Genomic DNA, 25,009 nt, shown 5'->3' on the forward strand with positions numbered 1-25,009 from the left:
GTGGAGACTCAAAATGCATCAGAGTTCATGGCAGAGAGGAGAGAGGAAATTCCAGTCGCTGCCCCTGCACATGTCACTGTCATCTCCACCATCCCCATCTGCCAGGAACTGGCACCATGCTCCCAATAGCTCCGTCTCTCCAGGCAGCCATTCAAAGAAAAGTCAGGATGAGCCTTTTCCTGGAAGCAATGCAACTCTAAAATACTGAAACATCAGAAAACTCGTGGAATATCCAAGCCAGGTTTTTCATACAGTAGTGATGGCACCAGCATGGGAATCCCTCCTGGCACTGCTCTGCTCAATGAAAGCTGCTTGGCCACCAATCAACATTACAAAAAATGTGTTCCCCTCAAGTGAGTTCCAGTGGACAGGATTAAAATCCAGTTCCCCCATCCAGAGCAGCAATGGAAATCATCTGAAGCAGCTGTGGGAATACAGCTGAACTCCTGCTCAGCTCCTAAAGCTTCCCTTCCCCTGGAACACATCTGCCCTGTCTTGATATTACAGCTTCATGGGGCTGGATCTGCTGGTCCTGGGTTTGCTGTCTAGAAAGCAGAACTACATGCTAGGCACTCAATGGGGTTAAATTCCCTCAACTTCCAATCCTAATCTTAGGAAGAAGAAGAAAGAAATAGTGAGCCCCCAAGATATGTGTTTGACAATGGAGAAACTCTCCACTTTCCCCTAAGCAGCAGGAGAGCCACACTAGCACTGTGAACAGGCCCCAGATCTACTAAAAACATTTAAACTTGCTATTTCTGGTAAAACTAAGGTTATTAATCGAGCAGCTACTCCCTGGGCATCCCATGACCCTTGCATTCAATCAAATAAGTCTGTTTCTACCTTGCCACCATGTCTGCCTCCAACAAGGCATGAAACCCCCATGAAACCCCCAGGGACGGCAGAGGCACCACAGAAGCAGAGCACAGCCAAGAGAAACAACCAGCATCCCTCTTTTTTATGGACAACAGTCATCTGGCTTTCCATGAGCCCTGCCACAGCGCTTGTGCCAAGCATTTCTGGCACCAGCTGTGCTTAGGGTAGCAGAAATGAGTGCTTGCTGCTGTGGTGGTCTGCCAGATGTCCACTCACTGTGCTGCCCACCCCAGGCAAGGGGGGAATAAGAGGAAAAAGCTGATGGGCTGCTATAAAAATACAGTGACCCCTTCCCAATCCCTAGCAATTCGATTTATCACCAACCGATCTGGATAACGAGAAACAAAGATAAAGCTAACACAATGTCTTACCCCCACCCACCACGGCTCAAGTTCCCCATTTCTGAGGGGATCAACCTCCCCTCGAGGGGTGCAGAAGGATTGGGAACTGGGACAGGTATGATTGGGACATGATAGTTGTCCTTCCTTCTCACACTTATCCCAGGCTCCTGTGGGGCCTTCACAGGCCACGGCTCCTGTCGGGGGAGCTGCTCCTGTGTGGGGCCTCCACTCGTTACAATTTCTGCCAGGAATCAGCTCCACAGGATACAATTCCTACCAGGAACATCCCCCTCCTCCTGTGTGGAGCCTCCAGAGGTCCCGTTCCTGCCATGCGGAGCCATCACAGGTCCCGCTCCCGTCAGGCGAAGTTGCTCCTGTGTTGGGCCTGCACAGGCCACAACTGCTGCCAGGGACCAACCCCTGTTCAGCCCCTCATCCTCACCAGCCTCAGTGCTCACAGAGCTGCTTCTCACCTTTCTGTATCTCCCCTCCACTCCTCCGGGCCATTTTTGCCCTTTATTAAAGGGCGAAAAAGCACCTCACTATGTGAGGCGCTGCTGGCTCTGCTCTGGGCTGTGGGGGAGACACTGGTGGCACTGCCTGTGCCCAACACACCCCACAGTGGCACACCCTAAATGGGCACTGCCAGATACACCCCACGGTGACACAGCCTAAATTTACACTGCCAAATACACCCCACAGTAACACATCCTAAATGGGCACTGCCAAACACACCCCACAGTGACACAGCCTAAATGGGCACTGCCAAACACACCTCACAGTTACATTTCCTGATTGAATACAGCCAAGTTCACCCCACAATTTCACAACCTGATAGTATAGAGTCAGATACACCCCACACTCACACAACCTAAATGTGCACTGCCAAATACATCCCAGACCTATACAATATCACTGGATACAGCCAAAAACACTCCACAGTTACACATCCTGATGGAATACTGCCAAATACACCCCACACTGACACAGCCTAAAAGTGCAGCACCAAATACACCCCACACTAAAACAGCCTAAATGTACCCTACCAAATATACCCCACTGAGTTACACATCCTGAAGGAATACAGCCAAATACACCCCACGGTGACAGCCTAAATGAGCGCTACCAAATACATCCCACAGCTGCACAGCATCGCTGGATACAGCCAAACACACTTCACAATTGCACACCCTGAATGCCCTGTGGGGTCTATCCCACTGCCAGACAGACCCCACAGCTCCCCAGCCCAACCACACACACCCCATGCAGTCCCCTAGCTCAGTGGGTGCCTGCAGTCACACCTGAGAGTTGCCCAGTCCAAGCCCAGTCCAAGCTGATGCTCTGTTCTAGCTGTCTCTTTACTCAGCCTCCTGTACCCACCACCATGGAGGTTTTAAGAGAGAACCTCCTTCCCCAGACACTTCTGGGCCTCAGCACCACCTGCCTCCATTTAAACCCTGCAGCAGAAATCCATGCTGGAGCTGTGCTGCCATGGGTCCCTGCAGAGACCACAGAAGCTTTTGTTCCCAAAAACCAAGGGTTGAGCAGGACAGTTCCTCCATCTGGTGCCTGAGGAGGAGACCAGCTCCTCATTTCTCAGACTGTCACTTTGGGATGTGAGTTATTCCCAGACATTCCTGCTGCAACTTAAAGACTAACACATTGGAATGGGTTGGAAGGAGTGGTGGGGGGAAAAAAAAAGAGCACTTCAGTCGTTTCAAGTTGTGCAGCCAACTGGCAGCAAAAGACAGAAATCACAAATGGCCCTGGTTTTTTGTTTGTTTTCTCTTTCCAGTTTTATGTTTTATTGTTTTTGGCTGGGTGGATCCTGCATGAGGAAAGAAGATTCAAAGGGAAGAGGCTTGCCTGTGAAGTCTTTGGAGGGATGCTAGCACAGAGGAGACAGGCTGTTCCTCATGTGGCAGGCAAAAGAGAGCCCATAACAAGGCACAGATCCTGCACAGCCTTCCCCAGAGAAGCAACAGAATCCAGAATCACAGGGCACATGGGTGGCTTTAAAATTAAATAAGGAGGGTTTGTATTATTTTTTTTAAGCAGCTTTAAAGCAGATGGAAATCAGAGCTGCCACCATGAAGCCAGACCCGAGCACTCTAAGCAGAGAGGAGAACCACTCTGTGACCAGTGTTTGGTTCCTCCTCTCCACCTCCCCTTCCACCACAGCCTCACCTGAACCTCTCCTCATCTTCAAAACCACCTTGTTGGTGTTTGAATTCCCCTAGTCACACCTGCAAGACTGCACACACTGAAACTGATGCCTTGAGAGGCTCCTAGAGCAGAGGCTGGGCAGAGTTAAAGGAATCAAGTGGGGATTTATTAAAAGGCCTTCACATGATTCACCTTGGGTAGAACAAGAGCCCAGCCAGGGCTACACCCAAGCTGGATGAGGGTCATGAGTTCTCACACTTTTATCAGTTATGGTCCATTTCCATATTGGGATTAATTGTCCAAGTCCAGCTCCAGGTGATGCAGTCCCATCCTCCCACATTGCTCTCCTCAGTTCTCTGCTGTTTGCACTTTCTGGGCCTGAAGCTGCAGTGGTGTCCTTGGCTCTGGGGCTGGAAAAGGATTGTTCTGTGTGACTGAGCTGTGAGGAGAGCTGCTAACACTTTATATGGAGTTCAGGGTTATACACCAATGCAGTACAGAATCTGGAAAACATGAAAACTAAAACTGAAGGCATCAAAACCAGAGGCTGACCTTGGCAGGAGCCAACCCCCAGGACAGCCTCCTCAGTGCCCACAGCCCAGCACTGCCCCTGAGCCAGCTCCAGCCCCGGGACTGACACTGCCCCACCCAGAACAAACCTCCCACCCCCGAGGCAAATTTCAGCCACCTTCCTTCAGTGTTCCCTGAGCAGGAGCCCAAATCTGCTCTGCTGCAGTGCCTGCAGGAGCTGCTGAACACAGCACCCACTGCTCTGCAAACACCTGCAGCAGCTGCCTGGGGCAACCTGTGCTTCCCCAGCCAAGCAGGGCAAAGGTGGCTTTACCAACCAAACCACAGGGCCCTGGGGGCATTTGGGCCCATCATGACAAAATACAATTTGAATATGGAGGAACGCAGCCCTGAGAGTGTCTGATGAACCACTGCTCACCTTTCTGGGGTGCAGGGGAAAGAGGTTTTGAAGAAACGCTGTGGGAACAGCTATTAGTCAGAAAACAACACCACTTGTCAACCACATGTTTATTTTTGCCCTCCTTGAGCTGCAGTTGCAGATGTCAGGTTGTAACGAGTCACCACCCAGCAGCTGAGCTGGGACTACCATCAAGCAGGGTTTTAACCACAGAAAACACAATTACCTTCCACCTCTTCCACTGCCCACAGATTACCTGAGCCTAAGGAGGGTGGCTCAGCCAGGTCTGGAGACCAAAGGCTCATGGGTTTGCTCTCCAAACACACAGAATCTCACCTGTGTGGGAAGGTACTTACATAAAACTCCAGCTATCAAGCAAACACTGCCAAGAGCTCCAATGTACGTCCCTGCCTTGCCCTGCTCTTCCCAAAGCAGCCCTTCATCCTGAAAATTCACTTTCCTTTTCCAGGTCACTGAGGGGGATGAATAAACTGAGATTAATAAAATCCCCAGCCATGGGCACCAGGTGTGTTACACAAACATCTGTATCTGCAGCCATGACTCCCCCTCCAAATTCTTTCCATATTTTTTGTGTTATCCCAATCTCTAAGAAAGAAATAGGTGTCTGTATCTCACTCGTGGTTGCACAACATTCCCTTGGCAACAGGCTCTTCCTGCACAATACAGGTGGGAGTAAGAGCAATTTTGCTCCTTTTCAGTGTGATTTAGCAGACAGCCAGCAGAAAAAACAGAACAGGCCCAGGGAACACCCACTGAAGTTGACAGTTCTCATAGATTTAAAGCACACTGAATCAGGCCCATGCAATCAGGGCTGTCACAAGCCACCCCTCAGGGAGTGACACTTCCCATGGGCAATCTCCTGCTGCTGAGCTGCCCTACACAAGTTATCCACAAACAGAGCAAAACCAGGCTGTTTAACCAGGCTAAACCACAACACCAGGTCCAAAGGCAGCAGGGTAGCAAGAGCTACTAGAAAGGAAGCATCAGTGAGGAAATTAGGATTAGTCTGATCCAGGCGGAGTTTTCTCAAGAGACCCTAATGATGGAAACTGCTCATTTAACAGCACACAGTTCAGGCTGTTTGCCAGGCAGGCACCACACAATCCCTGAAATCTTCTTCAGATCTCAGCAGGTTTTGGGCAACAAGCAGAAGTAACTTTTAAGAAATATATATTTAGTGCTCTGAAGGACTAGAAGGGCACTGGAACAGGGTGCCCAGAGAAGTTGTGGCTGCCCCTGGATCCCTGGCAGTGTCCAAGGCCAAGCTGGACTGGGCTTGGAGCAGCCTGGGATAGAGGAAGTTGTCCATGCCCATGGCACGGGTGGAACAAGATGGTTTCAAAAGTTCCTTCCAACCCAAACCATTCTGTGCTTCCAGGATCCCTTGGTGCTGTGGGATATTCCAGGTTCCAGGCAAATGGTAAATCCCTTCTATCAAGTGACCTGAAAGAACTATTTTGTCTGGGGCCCTGAGAAACAACAAACCTTTGAAGGGAACAAAGAGGAAATTGGTGGTGGGGTTGCCCTTGGGGCAGCCTAGACAGGATCACATGCCAGACACTGTGCTCTCCTCCACAAAGCACCTGGAGAGACCCAAGGTCATCCTGGAGATTTTGGAGGCAGAGAGGGTCTGAGGCTCAGTGTCCCCCATGTGCAAAGGAGAAGCTGGGGGTTCAAACCATGTCAGAACAGTTGGTAGAAATGCCCAGCTCCTCCTGGCACTGTGACAACCTGCGCTGTGCTGGATGTTCAAGGACAGGATCTGCACTCACTGTGGAGCAGTGACTCCAGACACCCCTTCAAGGCTCTCCATCCCTCTCCCCTCACCCCTCAGCATTGCTAAATTCATTTCCAAACCCAGCGTCCCCCCCCAGGAGCACAGGGCAGGAGCGAAAGGCGCCGACAGCCTCGGCGGGCGCTGCCAGAGCTGGAATGCACCGAGGGCCCCTGGGGACACGATCTTCCACTCGGCTCTTCCTCTGCAGGATCCAAAAAAACAAACAAGAAGGAGCCTTTGGCCATTGTTTCTCGGGGAAGGGGGGTGACAGGGAGAGGGCACGCAGCGCAGCCTGCCAGAGGCATGGCTGAGCTAAGGAAGTCCTGCCCGGGCTTCGCTGTATCCGCTCCTCTCCAGGAGGGGCGGGGGGAGGCAGGAAGGAGAGAAAATAGAGAACAAATGATCATATAACCCTTGAGAGAAACCTGTCTGCTCTCCGAGAGCGTATTTAGCCCAAGCATGCAGCGCCTCTTGCTATACAAAAGAAAAAGAGGAAAGAAAACCCCGCCAGTTCTTCCGTTACCATGTTCTACCACTGAAAAAAAAATGGGAGGAAACAGATGTTAAGCTCTCCAGCGTCAGGAAATTATCTCTTTCATGGGGGTACAGTTACTTCAATGTATTTAGGTCAAACAAATAGGGAGAGAATCGTGACTTCTCCCCCTTTCTGTTTATGTCTCCGCAGACATTTCAGACTTGCTGGGTGCTGCATCCAAGGACCAAGGGCAGAGCTGTGTTTGCCCACAGAGCACACCCTGAGGATGCCACCTGATGAGCAAGTCCCTGCCCACCTGGCAGATCCCTACCCCATAAACCACTGCAGCCCCTACAAAAATCCAGCATCCTCTGTTTCTGGGTCAAGGAGGATGGTTTGCTGCTGGGCCCCAGCCAGGTGCGGCAGCACTGCAGCTTGATTGTCCATTTATTTCAATCGAGGTGGAAGGAGAGACCTGGGTGAAACATCTGCAAAAGGGATCTCCAGCCCATCAGCGAGCGCAGTTACGACTTTCCGGCACCGGGGTCCCCAAGGAGCGCGGGGCCCGTGCCCATAGGAAGGAACCAGAGAACTGAACCAGCATTTCACATGCTCTGCAAAATCCCTTCCACAGGAAGCTAAACCCCTCCATTAGGAGCAGGAGACAGACAGAGGAGCAGTCTGAATCCCTTCCCAGTCAGGAATGGACAGACATTATCAAAACACTGAGTTTTAGAATCACAGAATCATTAAGGTTGATAAAACCTCCAAGATCAATTCCAACCATCAATCCACCACCACCACCCACCACTAAACAATGTCCTCAAGTGTCACATCCACACACTTAATATTTCCAGGGATGGTGGCTTCACCACTTGCCAGTGGCAGAAGGGACCCTGCAGCAATGGTCTGCTCCATCACTGAGGGCAGACTAGCAGACAAGATAACCCCAGGCAAACAGGACACGCTCTCTGTGGCTGCAGCATCTGCCCCACATGGTTTGCACTGGTTTAAGCCAAAGCTTTTACAGTCCTGGATCTGCATTTGTGCTCCTGCTAATTCAATGTCCACCAGGCAGATGGATGGATGCACAGACTGAGAGCTCCAGCCCTGTATTTATAAGGACGGAACTCAAAACTTCAGGCTGAGTAAATCAGTTCACTCATGTATAATTTAAACATTACTTCCTTCCCATTTCAGGGAGCTTTAGAGTTTGTGAGATGGCCAAACACAATGAAATTAGAGCAGGAGACTCATTTTGCCTGCAGCCACGGGAGAGCAGAGAGCTGCTCCACTGCATCTGTCAGACAAACTGGGCTGGTGCTGGTGCTGCCAGGCAGGGAGCAGCTCACTGCAAACACCACAGCTCCACACTGGAGATGGGCTGGCACTGCAGGGAGCTGCCAGGCAGCTGAACAGGGCACCAGCCCTGGCCTCTGCAGCACACAGAGCACTAAAACCTTACACCAAGCCAGGATCAGCTTCACACACACTGGGAAGGAGAGAGCCAGCACCCAGCTCCTTGTGCAAAGCTGAGCAGAAGCTCCAGATAAAAACACAGAGATATAAAATCCCTGGAATACAACTGGAATGAAATAATGAAGATAATAGATCAGTTCTTGCTGAAGGTGGATTTCAGACCAAGCTTCTCACAAAGCCCACACACCTCTGGCACTGCACCTGTGCTAAATGTTCCTCCAGATGCACACTGCTGATCCAGGAACTGCAGGTGTAGATTCACCCTCTGCCCACTGAGCCACAGCAGCAGCACCCTACACATCTCCCCTTTTTTGCAATTCTAAGTTCTTCTGCTCTACAGAAAATAAACCTGACGTGAGTCCTGAAGGGATCCAACAGGATCCTTCTGGTTCTGGCAGCCAGGATGGACAGGGACCCCCAGGAAAAGGAGGGAGCCTGAAGGAGGAGTCATCTGCCAGCACAAGGTTGTTTTGATGCACAATAGCTGTTTCCCCAACCTCTCCAGCTATTTGGCACCAACTGTCACCATTCTAATACCAAAATATCTGCCATTACATGTAGATTATTTAAGCTGTTCAGCAGTCAGTTGAAAGTAGTTAATTATATGTGAGAACATTTAATTACTATCCAGTAGCAGCTGTAGGTACTTTAATACCATAGTGATGAGCCAAAACACAATGGAACAGGCAGATTCAGGGGTCTACACCCATCCACACCCCATTAATGTCAGCTGAACAACACTGAACCACTGGCTGCCAACCTCTGGGAAGCAACAACTTCGTGGTGCTTGTGACATTGCTCTGCATTCCCAATTAGTCAGTTTGGTAGAGATGCCTCAGGAACTTCACCGCTGGGACATTTCTTTAAAATCCTTGCCTTCTCCACAAATCTCTAAGTAAGAAAGCACGGTCTGAACATCAGAGCAGAAATCAGTAGCCAGTGTTTAATTGTTTATATCTTGAGACAAAGATAGTGTCTAAATAATTGTCTATTGTATCCCAGAGACAGCACAGGAAAGCTCTTCCCCTCGCTGGGAGCCTGCAGGTCACACATGCTTCTGCCATAACATTTGCTATAAATAATCCTCGCTGAGCCCAGCTAGGTACAGACCAAGGCAGCACTGTGCTCCTATCGCTTTCAGCCATTACCCCTCCCCAGAGAGTGCATATCCTACCCTATTGTTCCTGCTCCAATGTTTGAAAGAATTATTTTTTCCTTGCTCCTTTTGTTTGGGGAGTTTATTTATATTTCCTCTTTGACATGGAATTACTACGAGAAGAAAGGAGTGCCACCTTCCATGGCACCCGCCGGTGCCAGCGCTGAGATGAGCAGCAGAGGGTCACATTTGGAGGACACTGCCATAGCTACAGACCTCCCAGTCTGGCATTCTGTGCTAATGTAGGTTCAGCGCATTCAGATCAGGATTAGAAACAAAGAGCTGGATGCCGGCACCAGCCCCAAATTCACAAGCAGAGACTCGGAGCACAGGCAGCAACCCGTTCTGCTCCAACATTTTCAGGGATTATTTCAGCAGGTTACTCAGCAACTCCCTGATGTGGCCCTGGTGATGTCAAAGAACACCTTACGTCTAATCCATTGTCTCATTTCCAGCCCTATTTCTACCTCCAAACAGATCCCAAGTGACCTGTTCTCTCAGGCAGCTGCATGGGTGGAATTTACCCTTGTCCTCCTTTCCCCTTTTCCTCAGAGCAGTTGAACACAACCATACAAACACAGGGCTTGGCTCTCAGCTCCCCAGGCACCTCATTGTGGAAAACCCACCTCATCCAGCACAGCCTTTTGAGTACAAGGTGAGATATCTCCCTGCCCTGCTTTGAAATTGGTGACAAGTGTCACTTTAGAGCCCCAGGTATAAAGCGTACAAGTGCCTTTGCCCTCAACAGCAAACAATTCCTTGAAGAGTCTTCTGCACTGTTTTCCATAAAATAATCCAGTTTCTGGCTGTTGGAAGGTGTGATGTCCCAAACAGGCCAGTGATACCTGCTGTGCCTCTGTCCATCGCAGCACTTCAGGATATCCAGCTCAGGAAGGCCAGTGCCCACACACTAAATTGCCTTTAGGCACATGATAAAACTGCTCTGGTATTTCTGGAAAACCACAGTGACTGCCACGTGCCTGGCCTGCTCTCAGGCTGGGGCTTTTCACCCTAGAAAGGCACATTCATGGGTCACACAGAGAACTTTTGGTACTTTGACACCTGCCTGCACCTTACCTTTCCCTCCACCAACCCCAAGGTTGGTGCAGAACACTCCAAAGTCACAAGGTGCCTCCTAGACAGGCTGACACCTTTCTGCTGCTTTTCTCCCTAAAGCAACAACCAAAACTCACTCTTCTCTGCATCCAGAGCCCCTGCACAGCAGGCAGCAGCACACACTGAGCCCAGGCTGGCACACAGTGATGCCCTGCAGGAACTGGGGGTGGCTGGGTGGGTGATGCCTTGGTGGGAATGCTGCTGTCACTGAATTATCCTCCATTTGTGCAGCTCAGCTGCTCCTCATCTCCTAACCCAAGGCTTCAAATCCACAGCTGACCAAGGCCAGCCTGCCAGGATGATCCCACAGGGACACTAAAGCAGCTGAGGGGAGGGATGGGAGCACAGCCCCTGCTGGCCATGCCCATGTGCCCAGCGTGGCTGTGCCCTGACAAAGGCTGGCAGCTCCCACTGCTCCAGGGCCTGCTCCAGCTAGCAATGCAAGGAGCCAACACTGCACCCAATTAGCATCACTGCTGATGAGCTTCTCCCCTCCTGCCCCTGCCCCAGGGATGGGGCTGAGCAGGCACAGGTGGCCACAGAGCTCTGTTTCCCCTGCCTGCCCACCCTGCTCTCCCCAAGGGTGCTCACTCCTTTTTATCAGGGATCAAAACTCAGCACAGCAGGAGCAGCTAAAGTTTCCCTTTGTCCCAGTTTATGGACCAAACTCTGAATCTTTCTACAAGGAGCTGGGGGTTGAGTTCTGAGTATTAGGCACCTTTCTATTTCACCCTTTTCTGTAGTCTGTATATTCTGTAGTCTCTCCAATGAGTCCTTTTCAACAGGAAACAAATTTATTGCCCTATGTGGCAAAGCTCTGTACAAAAGCCACAAGCAGGGGAGGACAGGACCAGTCACCCTGAAAGTGCCCATCCCCTGTGAGGTGCAGATCCAAGGAGGAGCCCAGCACACCTGCAGCTTCAGCCAGGCTTTCAAACACAAATAGTCTGGAACACGTGCAGGCAATATCTAGTTTCTGCAGGAAATTGCACAGCGTGGATATCCAAACATTGCCACCAAGCAGAAACAACATCTTGGTTTGCCAGCTCATGTCACACAAACCTAAATTCCTTATAGGAGACACTGTTCAGCCAATGCTGAGCAGCAGTGAGACTCTTCCAAAGCTCTGGAAAGCCCTGGGGCTCCACAGCAGCCAGGCATGAGGCTGCAAATCCTTAGCAAAGACAAGGATATGAGTTCTGCAAGGATGTGCACCCTGTGGAGGGGCAGTGAGCCAGGGCACCCCAGACTGTGTTTCAGTGCTGCTTTCAAGCCCTGCTCAGCTGCTGCAGGAACTCCCACGCAGGCTCCACGTGCCTGCACAGGCAGGGCAGCACCAGCCCCAGCTCCCTGCAGCTCCCCAGCCCTGCCAGCATCCCCAGAACCTGCTCAGCTCCCTGCATGCCCCTCCAGAGCTGGGCCTTCCTTGTGGCTGCAGCAGCAGGGCAGAACCCCCTTGGCTTCCAGGCCATGTGCTGGATCTTTGCTACGTGCTGACACATTTCCTTCCTGTAGTAAAATCACCTCCCATCCATAGGCTACAGCACTGCCTGGTAACCCAAAGCTTCAAGGAGCCAATCCTTCCTGCCCATCCCCCTGGAGAAGCAGCAGAAGTGCATTCTGAGCTGTGGTCATACCCAGCCCTTTGGCACAAGGGCTGCAGAATGCCTCAGGACACCAGGGTGAAGGCAGCAAATATTCTGACAGGTGACTGGTCCCAGTGACAGCACCTTCCCAAAACCACTGTGATTCACAGCTCACGTCAGCAGAGTGGAAAAAGTGACCCTTTCCTCCTTCAGAGGAAACAACAGACATGCTTCAACAAAAAAAAAAAAAAAAAAAAAAAAAAAAAAAAAAAAAAAAAAAAAAATTAAAGAATAAGGGCTTGTCCAGCAGAAAACCTGAGCAAAACTCAATTCCCACAGAAGCAGAGGGATCTTCCATTGACTGTAATCCCTCTTTTTCTTGTCTGTCCTTAATTCCCTCTCCCTCCTCCCCACAGGAGCAGGCAAACAAGTGCCAGCCCAGCAGTGGCACTTGCAGAACAGCTGCTGTTTCACAACTACCTGCAGCAAGAAAATCAAGAAACCTGACAGAGCGTGCCAGAAATAATCTCCCTGAAAGACAGAGCAGCTGGGAAGGGCTGCAAAGAGCCATCCCTGGCACAGGGCAGGTGGGTGCCTGTGGACAAGGGCAGGCAGTGACCCTCTGCCCCACAGCCCCCAGGGGTGACAGGACAGGTCCAGCAGGGCAGGAAGGAGGCAGGAATAAAGTCCCCAGTGAAAATCAGCGAAACCCACTGAAATCTCTGTGACCCTCACATCCAAGGCATTGCCCTTGTTTCATTTGTTCCAGCCCTGGCAGAAGCCTGTGCTAAACTCCCCTCCCAAGCTGCCCCTCCACTGGGGGTACAAAAGCAGAGAAGGAGCAAAGGAAGAGAGAAATTAATCCAGCCCCTCATCTGGGAGCTGGGTTATTTGGTGATTTTTGAGGGCTGTCTTGTGCAGGATCAGGAGTGATCCTTGTGGGTCCCCTTCAACTCAGGAACACAAAGTTCTGACCCCAATGCAGCTCCCCAGCCACCAGACCAAACCAACTGTTATTTATCCAGCTTAAAATGGGCTGTCCCCACACCTCCACTATTAGAAATCCCAATTTAAGCCATGTGAGGCTGAACCCCAACCCTCTACCACCAGCAAAAGAGCAGATTAACAGCAGGCTCTGAAGGCTGCTTGGCTGGACTCTGCAGAAGATCCTGTCCCAGATTTTTGCTTCTCTAGAAACCCTCCTGCACACTCAGGAAATGCTCCCAGACACCCCTGATGCAGCCCCTGCCAGTGATGCCTTGTGAAGGCTGATTTAGAGCAGAGGTTGGTCAGAGCTAAAGAATAAAGCAGGGATTTATTAAAAGGATCTCCTCAATGGATCCACCTTGGGCAGCACAAGAGCCCAGCCAGGGCTGCACCCAAGATGAACCAAAATGGTCACAAAATGGTCATGGGCTCTCTCACTTTGATCAGTTCTGCTCCATTTCCATGTTGCAGTTCATTGTCCCATTCCAGCTTTAGCCCAGGCAGTCCCACCCTGCTTGTTTTTCTCTCCCAGCCCACGGTGTTTGTGCTCTTGGGCTGAGATTTGGATCATTTGTCCTTGGTCCCCAGCTGGAGCAGGAATTGTTTTGTCTCCCTGCTCTGTGCACAGAGCTCACCATCCCCTAACATGAAGCCCAGACCCTCACACTAAAGCAGCACAGAATGTGAAAAATAGAAAAGCTAAACCCTGAGGCATCACCAGAGGGAAAGCTGTACCTTTAACACCAAAATCAGATTTCCCACTGACACATGCCAACATGTATTTAGGTGCCTACATTGAACTCAAATTAGGGATCTCAGTATTCCTCTTTGCCATGTGTTATTCAGCAGAGGGGACAGAAAAGAACCAGGGAAGGTCCTCCAACACCACCTAAATCCACATCTCCTTCTTGCTTCCAGCCAAAGCTGCACCTCCTTTTGTGTGTTTGAGGGAGGATGGGCAATGCTTGGGACCTTCTGAGCAGTGCCTCAAGGAGCATCCAGCAATCAATCCACGTTTAATGGAGTTGTCCTGCAGCACTCTGCAGTAAAGCTCTTCCCCAAAGGAAAAAAAAAAAATCTTCTTTTTTGACTGTCTTAATTAACACATGCTGTAGCTGTAAATAAAGGTGAGACTCTCCAGGAATCAAAGCAAGGTGCCTGGAAAGATTACAGAGCAATTATCACACACAACATTCCAGCCTGAAATCACAGGAATGGACTCCCTGTATTTCTTACAGATCTTTTTGGTGGCATTGTCCTGATCCTTTATGGTTGCAGAACCCACTGATCAGAGGGGAGCTTTGAGGAGTACAAACATGCCAGCCTGGATCATAAAACTTCCAAATAACCTGCTGCTTCCTCCTGTGCTCTGGACAAGGGCAAACCCTTCAGAGCAAAGAGGCATGAACTTCATTAAGGAGCAACTATGGAATAATCTGTGTCTTGGAGAAAACTGCTTCTAGCTGTGTCAAACACAAGCTGGGTTATGTAATTTATTTACTTCCATTTTATACAAATATTTCTACCTAATGCAACTCATTATCTTTACAAAAGTTTATTTAAATAGTTGGCTTTAATTATTATGTCAAGAAGTCACGGAGACCAGAGAGAGGCCACAGAGGAGTTCCTGCCCTTGGAGAATTTCTCCAAGGCATGCTGCTGCATCCCAGAGCAAGAAAATATCAACTCCAAAAGAGTCAGAAGCAAAGATTTGGCTCTGGCTGCAGCAGACCCCTTCTGCAGGATCCCTGTTTGCAAGCACCAACTCATTTACACAGACCTGGCCAGAGGCTCCTGGACAGCCCAGCTGAAGAGTTCAGCTCTGGCAGAATTCTCATGGCTCAATGTTTGCATTCACAAGGGGCTTTGTGGCCCCCATTTCCCTCACCCTGCACACCTGAGGTGCTGGCACAGCCCTGCCACCCTGTAGCACCTCACCCCATGACTAACTGCCCTTTTTCCTGTTTTTCCCTCCTCCAGCAGCCTCTCTCTCTCAGGAACAGGAGTGCAGCCTGCTCAGCCCCGATTGTTCAGTGGCAGCTAGAGCCCTCCCAGCTCTGTTTGCCACTGGGAAACCTGGAATTATTCCTTTATCTTGGGTCAGCACAGCTGATCCAGCACTGCCTGGCACAGGCCCACGCTGCAGCCCTCCAAACCTTCCAGAGGAAGGTGTTCCTGCCCAGCCAGGGCCTGGAACAAGATGTTCTTTAAGGTCCCTTCCAACCCAAACCATTCAAGGATTCTGTATTTCTAGTGGCTCTGCTTTATATTCAGTTTGTTCACCCGAAACAAATTAAAAGCCAAGAAGAAGGGGGTTTAAGATCCACCCCCATTCCCACTGGAACATTTAAGATCTTAGAAATCTGCCTTTGCAGGAATGGAAACAAAATGGTGTCACAAGAGGAACCATCAGCTGAAGGCACCAGGGCTGAGACCTGGGATGGTCCCACAGCTCCAGCCCAGATCCAAACACAGCCTCACATTGTCTCAGCTCTCACTTTAACACAAGCCTTGTCTCCAAGGTCTTTGTCCTTCATTAACCACCTCCAAGGGCAACTGAAGAGATGATTCATAGGAAAAATCACCCAAAATGAACCAGATCCATCTGGCTGTGGAGAGACCCTACACAGACTATACTGTGACATTCCTTAGATCTTTTAACTAAATCTAGCTCTGAAATTTATCTGAAGGACTGAGGAAAAGTCACCCTGGAAACTGCTGCTCAAAGCTCCCAGCTCAGACCAGCAGAGCCCCTGGGAGAAACCAGGTCCTTGTAAAAGGTTCTTATCACTTCTCTAAAACTGGAGCAGCAATAACAGGAAGAAATTGTTTTGGCAGGACTTACACCACATAAAGTCAACTCATCAGCCAGTGGTGTGTGAAATCTCCCTGGAAAACACAGAGGGAGAGAAAGAGCACAGGGTGCAGAGAGCATCCCCCAGGCTCAGCTGGGCTCCCAGACACCCATCCCAGCCATGCTGAGCATTCCCACACCAAGGGGTCTCACCCACAGCATGGGGCAGCACAGACCCTGCTGGCACCACCCACACCATGGGGCAACACTGACACTGCTGCCATCACCCTCACCATGGCGTTGTGCTCACCCTGATGCCACCACCTACACCATGGGGTCACCCACACTCTGCTGCCATCACTCACACCATGGGGCACCCTCACCCTGCTGCCATCACCCACACCATGGGGACATGCTCACCATGGTGCCACCACTCACACTATGGGCAACATCCTCACCCTGCTGCCACCACACACACCATGGAGTCACCCTCACCATGGTGCCATGCTCACCCTGCTGCCATCAGCCATGCCATGGTGCCATGCTCACCCTGCTGCCATCAGCCATGCCATGGTGCCATGCTCACCCTGCTGCCATCAGCCATGCCATGGTGCCATGCTCACCCTGCTGCCATCGCCCACGCCATGGTGCCATGCTCACCCTGCTGCCATCGCCCACGCCATGCAGCACAGGGCACTGTGTGGAATGCCAGGACATCACCCTGAGCCCTGCTGCTTGTCCCAGCTTTCCCCGTTATCCCTCAGCGGATGCTCCCAGTGTGACAGCAGAGGGACACGGGGTGTGCTGCTCTCCTGCTCTCACAGCTGCCAGAGCCTTTCCAGCTCCAGTACCCAGGCTGCAAACCCAGTTTAGGACGTGCTCTGCACCCAGGAACATTGTCCCTACAGTGCAAGGGAGGGATGGGAAGGTGGTAACAGCCCCTGGGGTTGCCTGATGGGGTTTCACCCTTCCAGTGCAAACCCAACGCCTCTCACTGCCCAAAGATGTGGGGAATGCTCTCCTCCTCCTCCTCCCACTCTCAGCTGCAGAGCCAAGCTCAGACAGGACCCTGGTGCCAACCCCTGCCCCAGCCTGCTCAAAGGAGGCCACAGGGTGCTGTGGTGGAGCCCAGCTGCCCAGCCAAAGCTCCTCTCTGGAGTTCTGCAGCCACCACGGGCCAGCAGGACGTGTGACCTCCCCCTGCAGTGACACAGCTCCCGTGCTGGGGACGGGCACTCACACAGTGCTGTTGCTCCCTCACACAATGGGCACTCCTCCCAGCCACGAGTGACACGGGGCAGCTTTCAACTGATTAATGGCTCTCTCAAACAAGCCCTGAGTGTGCAGGAGGCCCTGGCAGACAATGCCAGCCCAGTGGCAGCAGGACGGCATCGGCTGGTGCCCTGTGCCAGCGCGAGAGCAGCAGCAGCAGATGAGCTACGGGCACTGCCAGCGTGGCTGGCACAGCTGAGGGACACAGGACAGACAGCTGCTGCCAGGCTCCCCGTCCCTCTGCCAGGCACGTGGCAGCACGGGCACGGCACTGAGGCTGCTTGGGTCCCTTTGTGTGCCAGCCCAGCCACCCTGCTCCACAAAGCCAGCACAGCCTCCCCTGCACAGCCTGCAGGGCTCTGCTGGGGCAGGAGAAGCTCGGGAAAAAGCCCTGGGAAAGTTCCAAGCTGAATTCTGCCCTGGTGTGCAGCAATGTCATGCATCAGTTTCTCTGGGTCTGGATTGAAGGCACTTGAGCAGGTAGCTCATGTTCAGACTCAGATATTTTTTATCAGGAAAACAGCCTCACAACCATGAGTTCAGCAGCTTTTCATTAGAAGGCACAAAATAGCTAACTATCTCTTGTTACAAGGTCTTTTAAGACTAAACTATCCAATTAAGAACTGACACCTGGATTATTTCCCCTTTTAACCCAATAACTGATCCCTGGAAGCCCACAATGGAACTTTTCTGCCCAATTACAAAATGCCACCCAAGCCCATTAAAAAGGAGGAAGAAGAAGCTGAAGAAGAAACCCATGAGAACACCCTGTGCCCTCCATCTTGCTTCTATTCACAACACACTAAAAATCCCAAATCCTAAATTTCTCACTAAGTGATACACCTACACTGCTCTCTATAATCTACTTCACACTTTAGTGGATTCCAGTCTATCTTGAAGTCTGGGAAACTTTCTCCATGGATGAGGGTCAGAGTCAGTGCTGCCCTGGGGACAGGGCACCCCAGAGCAGACACAGAAATATTCCCTGTGGTGCCCTGGATTGCACAGTCACACGTGCAGCTTTGCTCTTTACACCCACCCTGGTTTGGTGCCTTCCCTCTTTTGGGATGGCAGCCAAAAGGGAATGAAAAACCCGAGGAGGGTGAGCAGCCAACAACAAAGCTTTGGGATCTTCCTGCTCCTGCCGGCAGCCTAAACATCCCAGGCAGCCTGAGAGGAGCTGTGGCTCACACGGGTGAGTGAGGAGCAGCCTGTGCAGAGCCCAGCCTGGGAAAGGCAGCAATCAAAGCCAACCATCTAAGCCACAGGATTAGTGCAGGGGGAAAGGCAAAGTGAAAGCACACACGGGCAGAGCAGCTCACTCCAACACCCCATAAGAACTGAGGCACAGCCAGAACAGGCCCTGGTCATGCCACGAGGCTGTGGCAGGTGAGAACAGAGCTGCCACGTGCTCTGCCTGCCTGCACACACCCTGAGAGCCAGGCCACACGTGTTGCCATCTCCAGCAGTGCTCAGTGGGTTCTGTACCCCACAAACCCTGATTCTGCACCCCTCAGGGTGCACCTGCTCCACCCCCCTGGCTACCCAAGGTGCCCACCACACACCAGCCACAGACAGGAGCGGGCTGAGCAGCAAAACACTGCCAACTGCAACAAAGGACTGTGCCCTGCTCAATCCTCACTCCAAGTTTTCCTTAACCCCGAGGTTTCCCATGGAAAACCAGAGGGGCGGGTTTGGTCAGAAACGCAGGGATCTGGGCTAAGCATGAACCCTGCACAAACCCAGCTTGGAGCTTTGTGCTCCTCCTGCAGCCCTGGCTATCCCACCACATCCTTTCAGCACAGTGAGACACTGGAGGATGTGAGCAAGCCCGAATCCTGCCCTTGCCCCAAACAATAGGCTCTGCAATAATGGTGCAACCAGAATTTCCTGCGCGGCGGCGCGCGCCAGCTCCGGGGAGAAAACACCCTGGGAAAGCTCTGCCACGGGAACACAGCACCATGGCAGCTCCTCTGGGCTCCTGCCCCTGCTGGGATGCTCCTCTGGCAACAGGGAAAGCACCACACTGAGCCCAGGCTGGGAAGAAGGGAAAAAACCACACCGGTGGCTTGGAACAGGAGCCATCCAGGCTGGGGATAATCCATTACTGCAGCAGCCTCTTGCAACATCTGGACCTGGCTTTTCTCTCACAGATGTTTCATATCCTGCAGTGCTTGGGAAAGCAGCACAGAGCAGGCTGGAGCTTGGGAGGCTCATGGAAATCTCTCCATCTCTCCTGGAAAGATGGCACAGGTGCAGCAAGGACAGAGCTGCTGATGGCATCGGGCACCAGAGGCTGCAAAATGCTCCAGTGTTGGAGCTTCTGTCTGGAACAAGGATCAGCACAGCCCCAAACCCTGAGAAAAGCCAAGGACAAGCTCCTATAGCAAAGCAGGAATGGAGGATGATCCCAGGCTGGAGCAGGGGAGGAGTGCAAGGAGTGCCCTGAGAAGGAAGAAGGGGCAGAGCCGAGGTGTGATGGATGAACTGATCACAGCCACCACTCTCCATCACCCTGCACCACCAAGGGAGAGAAAGGGAAGAAACTGGGAGAGAAGTCAAGCCTGGGAAGGAGGGAGGAGTAGCATGAAGGTGTTTTTAAGATTTGGTTTTATTTCTGCACACCTTCCCCATCAGCCCAGGAAGCCCATTACTCTGGATGTGCAGAGAGGTCAGCATTTACTGCAGGAGGAAAAAGCTCAGGAAATGGGTGATGGCACCTGAGCCTGGCTTAGCAGGATCCTGAACCACTGGGGATGCTCCAGCACCTCCATGAGACCTCCTGGAATGAACACAAGTGCCCAAATCCACTCCCTTCCTGCTGGATTTAGCACACAAACTGTAAGCCAGCAGCTGGCACACCAAAGAGGGAACCAGGGAAACAGAAACAAGGTTTTCACCCCATTTCTTCCATCAGCTCCCCTAATTTGCCTCTGCCTTGTTCTCCTCAGGCCTGAAGAGAGGACGAGGATCCCACCCATGCAGCAGCTCCCACCAGCCCAGGCTGTGGGCACCAGGGCAGGGCTGACCCCTGGAGCCCTTAAAATCCCCCTGCACCTGCAGCAGGTAAATGCTGAAGGGCAGAGAAAGCCAAGCCTTGATGCCAGGGTTAAGGAGGGCTCTGGGTTTGGGATGGGGGCAGAAGAGGTGAGGACAGGGCTGGTGAGGCCCCAAATCCAACACACACTCCTTGCAAAAAACCAACCCCAGAGCCCAGCACAGCTCCTGGTGTGCCCCAGAGAAGGACTGGCTTTACTGGGCAGGACTGGGCAGGACGAGCAGCTCAGCACCACCTTCCAACAGAGTGAAGACAGAGCTGTGCACTCCACACCCTCCTTCCAGAGAGGAACAGCAGAGAAACCTCATGCAAGAACACCAGAGCTCTCAGAGCTCAACCTACAGCAAGAAACAATTACTGGGAGATAACTGGAAAAACATTTTTCAAGAGTTTCCTCAGAGAAAAAAAAAAATCCAAGGCTACTCCACAGTTTCTTATTTTACCAACTACTGGGAGCTAGCAGGCTGCAGTGGGACTGGGAGCTGGCCTCCTTGCACTCAGCCCTAAATGACCCAAAATTCATTTGTTAGTGTTTATTTGCACAAGAATTTCCCCCAAAACTCCGCGGTTCCCAGACAAGCATCGCTGCCTAATCCTCCAGCCGGGCTCACCCTGCTCATCTCCCCACCACCAAAATCCTTTGTGATGTTTGCAAAATGCCCCCTTCTGGCAAATTCCAACTCAGGTTTTCAGGTCAGACCGTGCAGATGAAGAAAACTCCAATAAATCTGTCATTTAACGGAAAATTAATACAGTGTCCTAATGTCAGCACCAAGCCAGGAATAACCTCCTTCCCACAGCTATTGCGGGCTGGCTGCAAGAAGGCCAAATGCAACAAACTTTTCATAAAAAACACCCCACAAAAAGCCAAGCTGGTGATGTTCATGCCCTGAAACAAGGCTGGCAGGGGGCCACAGGCAGCACACGTGGTGACATCCCTGGCTCCCGGTGCCAGCAGGAACCTGGCCCATGGAGGGGCGGGGATGGAGCAGCTCCCACCCATCCTGAGGCAGAGGAATTTTATTAAATCAGCTCATATTCAAAAATTGGGGAAGTCTTTGGGATCAGAAGACACAAATACAGCAGCAGGAATACAGGCAGAAGTAACTGCTCCAAGTGTCACTCCAGTAATTATCTGTGGGGTTTTCAGCTCCCCAGCTCAGATCTGGGATGTCCCAGGCTATTGCTGAGGCTTACTAAAGTAAATTGAAAAGCAAACCCATTCTTGAACTTCACCTGGAAGTTCCAGAGGAGCCTGCAAGCTGGAGAGAACAAAACCCCACTGAGCAGGATGGCTGAAAGCAATCAGCACTCAGGAAACGGAGCAGTAACAGCAGGCAGGAACCTCTGGAGCTTGGGAACCAGGATGGGAAGAAATAACCTTTAAAACAGGCGTGGGATGAACCAAAAATGGAGCAAAGGACTGAAATCAACTTGTTGCACCTGTGGCTTTCAGTTCATCTTTCCAAAGCAGACCATTCTGTTTTACTTCCAGCTGTACTTCATCAGGAGGGTCCCCCAAGGAGGGGATGCATTTTCCCTCCCCATGTCATGATGCACCTGCCTCTCCTTCCTTCCCACCAGCAGCTTCTTCCCTTGGACCATCCCTTTGCACCTGTGCCAGTGATTGCACCACCCAGAGCTCCTGGAGTCGCACCTGGACAAGCTCCTGAGCTCTGGGACAGCTCCTGGGGCAGCAGGAGAGCAAGGCAGAGAGGCCACTGTCACCTCTGAAAGACAGAGCCCTCCCTGAGGCCACAGTGGGCACCTCAGTGTCACATAGGGGGACTCAGGGGACTTTGAGTCTGTAACTTCCCTGGATTCCAAGGAGGAGTGGCAGCACAGTGTTCCCTCTCCACCCAACACTAACACCCGGCCAGCCTTCCAGCAATGCACAGAAATCAGATTAATTCCAGGAAAACGAGGCGGCACAGCAGAAATTCAGCACTCCCAGTCCCTGACGGGTCAAGGAGGCACCAAAAGCCACTGGAATGAGCCGTCCTGCCAGCACTGGAGCAGGGCACCCAAACCCTCTGGGCAGGAGCTCCAGCAAAGCATCCACCTGCTCCAGCATTTACTGTAACAGACCTAAATCTGGCAATTTTCCTTTCCACAAAGCCAATCAGAGACGATACCGGGCAGGGAGTGAGCAGCATTCCATAAATACTTGATTTGAACAGTTCCAGCAGTTTGGACCCGGCAGGGCGAGGGTTTAATCGGCTATAAGGATGCAGCCCGCGGGCTCGGGGCTGTCCCGGCACCGCAGCCCGATCCTGCTGCCGGGATCTGTCGTCACTCGGGAAGGATTCGTGCCTTGTTTTATAACAAAACCCGAGGGAGGAGCAGGGAGGTGATATCAGCCATTAATCCCCGCGTTTTGAAATCCCTCATCTCATAAATGTTCAGGTGTAAAACCAACGCATGAAGGTGGAGGTGGGAACAGGGACCCTCCAGCCAGGCTCTGTGAACACCTGAGTGCGACTTTCTCTCCGTCAGCTTCCCCAAAACCACTAAAACCACTAACTGAACGCTCCCAAGCACAGAACTCCCACCAGAGCCCACAGAAATGTTCCCCTGGGCTCAAACGCGCCCTGAATCACCGTGGGCGAGCAGTGACCCCGTTCTCGGGAGCTCACACGGGTGTAAACCCGGCTCAAACCGCTCAATTCCCCCACACGCGGCGGAAAATAAACCCAGACCCGGGCACGGCAGGAACTGCCCCGCTCAGCTTCGGGCTGGTGCTTCCTCAGCAGCTCCAACACAGCCAAAAACCCCAACAAAGAAAAGATTCCCACGTGATGTTCTATCAAAAAGGGAGGTTTTGCGAAACTAATCCGAACTTCGCGGCTTTGTGACCGCTCTGGTGAACAGGAGGGTTGGTCCGGCAGGTACCTGCGCGGGGGTGACACGGATTTATGGGGTCAGAGAAGTGATGCGAGGCTTCACTCTCATTGAAGCCGCGGCCCCGGGGGCAGCCCCAGCCCGGGCCGGGGCTCGGGGGTCCCGGTGCCAGCCCCGCTCTTACCTCGCTCACCGCATGGCCTCGGCGCCGCACGCTCACGCGGTCCCGGCGATCAGGGCAAAACTCTGCGCTGGCGTCGGAAAGTTGAAATGTTTTTTTAAAACAAAAATCTTAAAAAATAAAAAAAGTTTTAAACCACCAAAAAGAATAACAAAATAAAAAATTTAAAAGCGCCCGAAGGTGCGAGCTCCTGAGAGGGAGTTGAAAAGCACGAGCAGAGAGCAGCCCCGCTCCGGGAGCCGCTCCCGCCGCCCTCCCGGCTGCGCCGGGCGCTCCCCGCCGGCCCCGGCCCGGGAGCCCCGGCAGGGCCGGCGGAGCGCTCAGGGGGCGGCGGCGCGGCCCCCCCCGAGCCGGGCTCGGGCCGTCCCCGGCGCCCGCCCGCGGGCAGCGGGGTTCGGGGGGCGGCCGCCGGGGCCCGCCGCGGGCCGCGCTGCTCCGCGCATCCCCCGCAGCCCCGTCCCGTCGGGGCCCGCCCGGCGCCGCCGCCGCCGCTGCGCGCACACGGCACCGACGGCGAGCGAGGCGAGACGAGGCGAAGCGGCCGCTCCGTGCGGTGCCGGCCGCGCTGCGAGGCGCGGGGATCGCTGCGGGATCTCTGAGGGATCGCTGCGGGATCGCCGAGCGCCCGCCCGCCGGGCCCGGCCCCCCCGCCCGCCCGGCGCCGCCCCGGCCCGGCCGCGCTGTCCCGCCGGAGCTGCTCGGGGCTGGGGGCGATGCCCGCACGCAGCTCTCGGGGGTCGCTGTCCCCGCTGTGTCCCCGCTGTGTCCCTGTCGTGTCCCCGCCCCGCTCCGGCGAGCAGAACAATCGGAGGAAGCGCGGCCGCGGCCCCGGCCCGGCCCACGCAGCCCCGGCACCCCCGGCCCCGCAGGCCGAGCCCCAGGCCGGGCTCTGAGGGCTCCAGGCTCTGAGGGGCCCGCGCTCTGTCCCCCACAAGGGCCCGGGGCTGGAGCCGCATCATCCCCAATGTCCCTTCCACAGTGATGAGAGGACACCTTGCTCTGGCACACTCAGAGCACCCAACACCAGCTCTTCCATCACTACTGAGCCGCCCTCATGGCGGGAATTAAATTTACCTCGATTTTATCCAGGGTTCTGGTTCCCAAATGGAGTTACTCTAAATCCGTTATCTTCTTTCAAGCTTCTCTGTTCCCTGTCTCAGGGAGGGAGATTCCTTCTTTCACCTGCTTCTAGCCCTGGGTAGAAGGAGAGGAGACCTTCTGCCTAGCCACAAACCCACCTGGGCAAGCCCAGCTCATTTGGGCCTGACCAGGTGCTTCAGATCACTGCTTGGAACCAGAAATACCCGGACAACATCACCAGCCCGTTCCTCACAGAACCATGGAGTCATGAAGGCTGGAAAAGCCATCTCAACCATCAAGTGCAACATTCCCCCAGCACTGTCAAGGCCACCACTGACCCGTGTCCCCAAATGCCACATCCACACAATTTTTGAACACTGAAAGCTTAAAATGAGAGTTTTCCCACTCTAACCATGCATCCTCCTTTCCATAAATCCCTGCAAACCCAGGCCTGCTCTCCACCCATGTTCCCACATGGATAAAGAGGAGATCACACAAATAAAAGAATTGCTTTGAAGAAACTGCCTTTATAATATTAAAAATAGTACAGGGAAATGAAATAATTATTTGGACAAGGCTTAGTGGATTTAATTGCTGCTTTTCCATCACGTGTAATTGGTGTTTTAAGTGATGCTAAGAGTGTTTCCCGTGGAGAGGCAGGTGTGTGCCACAGAACGAGGCTGTTGTTAATAGGATAACCACAATTAAGTGTAATTGGGAGCATCATATCAATCACTCCTTGCAGCAGCACGCGTGCAGAGTTTTCCACCTGCTTTTCCCATGGTTTAAAAGATGCATCAAAACCAAAGAAAATACTTGAAATTCACCAGGGGTAGCAAGAAACTCCTTAACTTTCTGTGCCATTGGCCCATTGA

The 25,009-nt window shown here is 52.6% G+C and overlaps 1 protein-coding gene across 1 annotated transcript in view; it reads right to left on the reverse strand.

The window, feature by feature from the left end:
- Positions 1–23,141, reverse strand: part of LOC131088702 (uncharacterized) — a 36,078-nt gene extending 12,937 nt beyond the window's left edge. The window contains exon 1 of the mRNA XM_058032949.1: positions 23,058–23,141. The gene's annotated coding sequence lies outside the window, so the exon portion shown is untranslated. The remainder of the gene's footprint in view (positions 1–23,057) is intronic.
- Positions 23,142–25,009: the final 1,868 nt, after the last annotated feature.

This window comes from Melospiza georgiana, chromosome 12 (genome assembly GCF_028018845.1).
Source record: "Melospiza georgiana isolate bMelGeo1 chromosome 12, bMelGeo1.pri, whole genome shotgun sequence".
Lineage (NCBI taxonomy): Eukaryota > Metazoa > Chordata > Aves > Passeriformes > Passerellidae > Melospiza > Melospiza georgiana.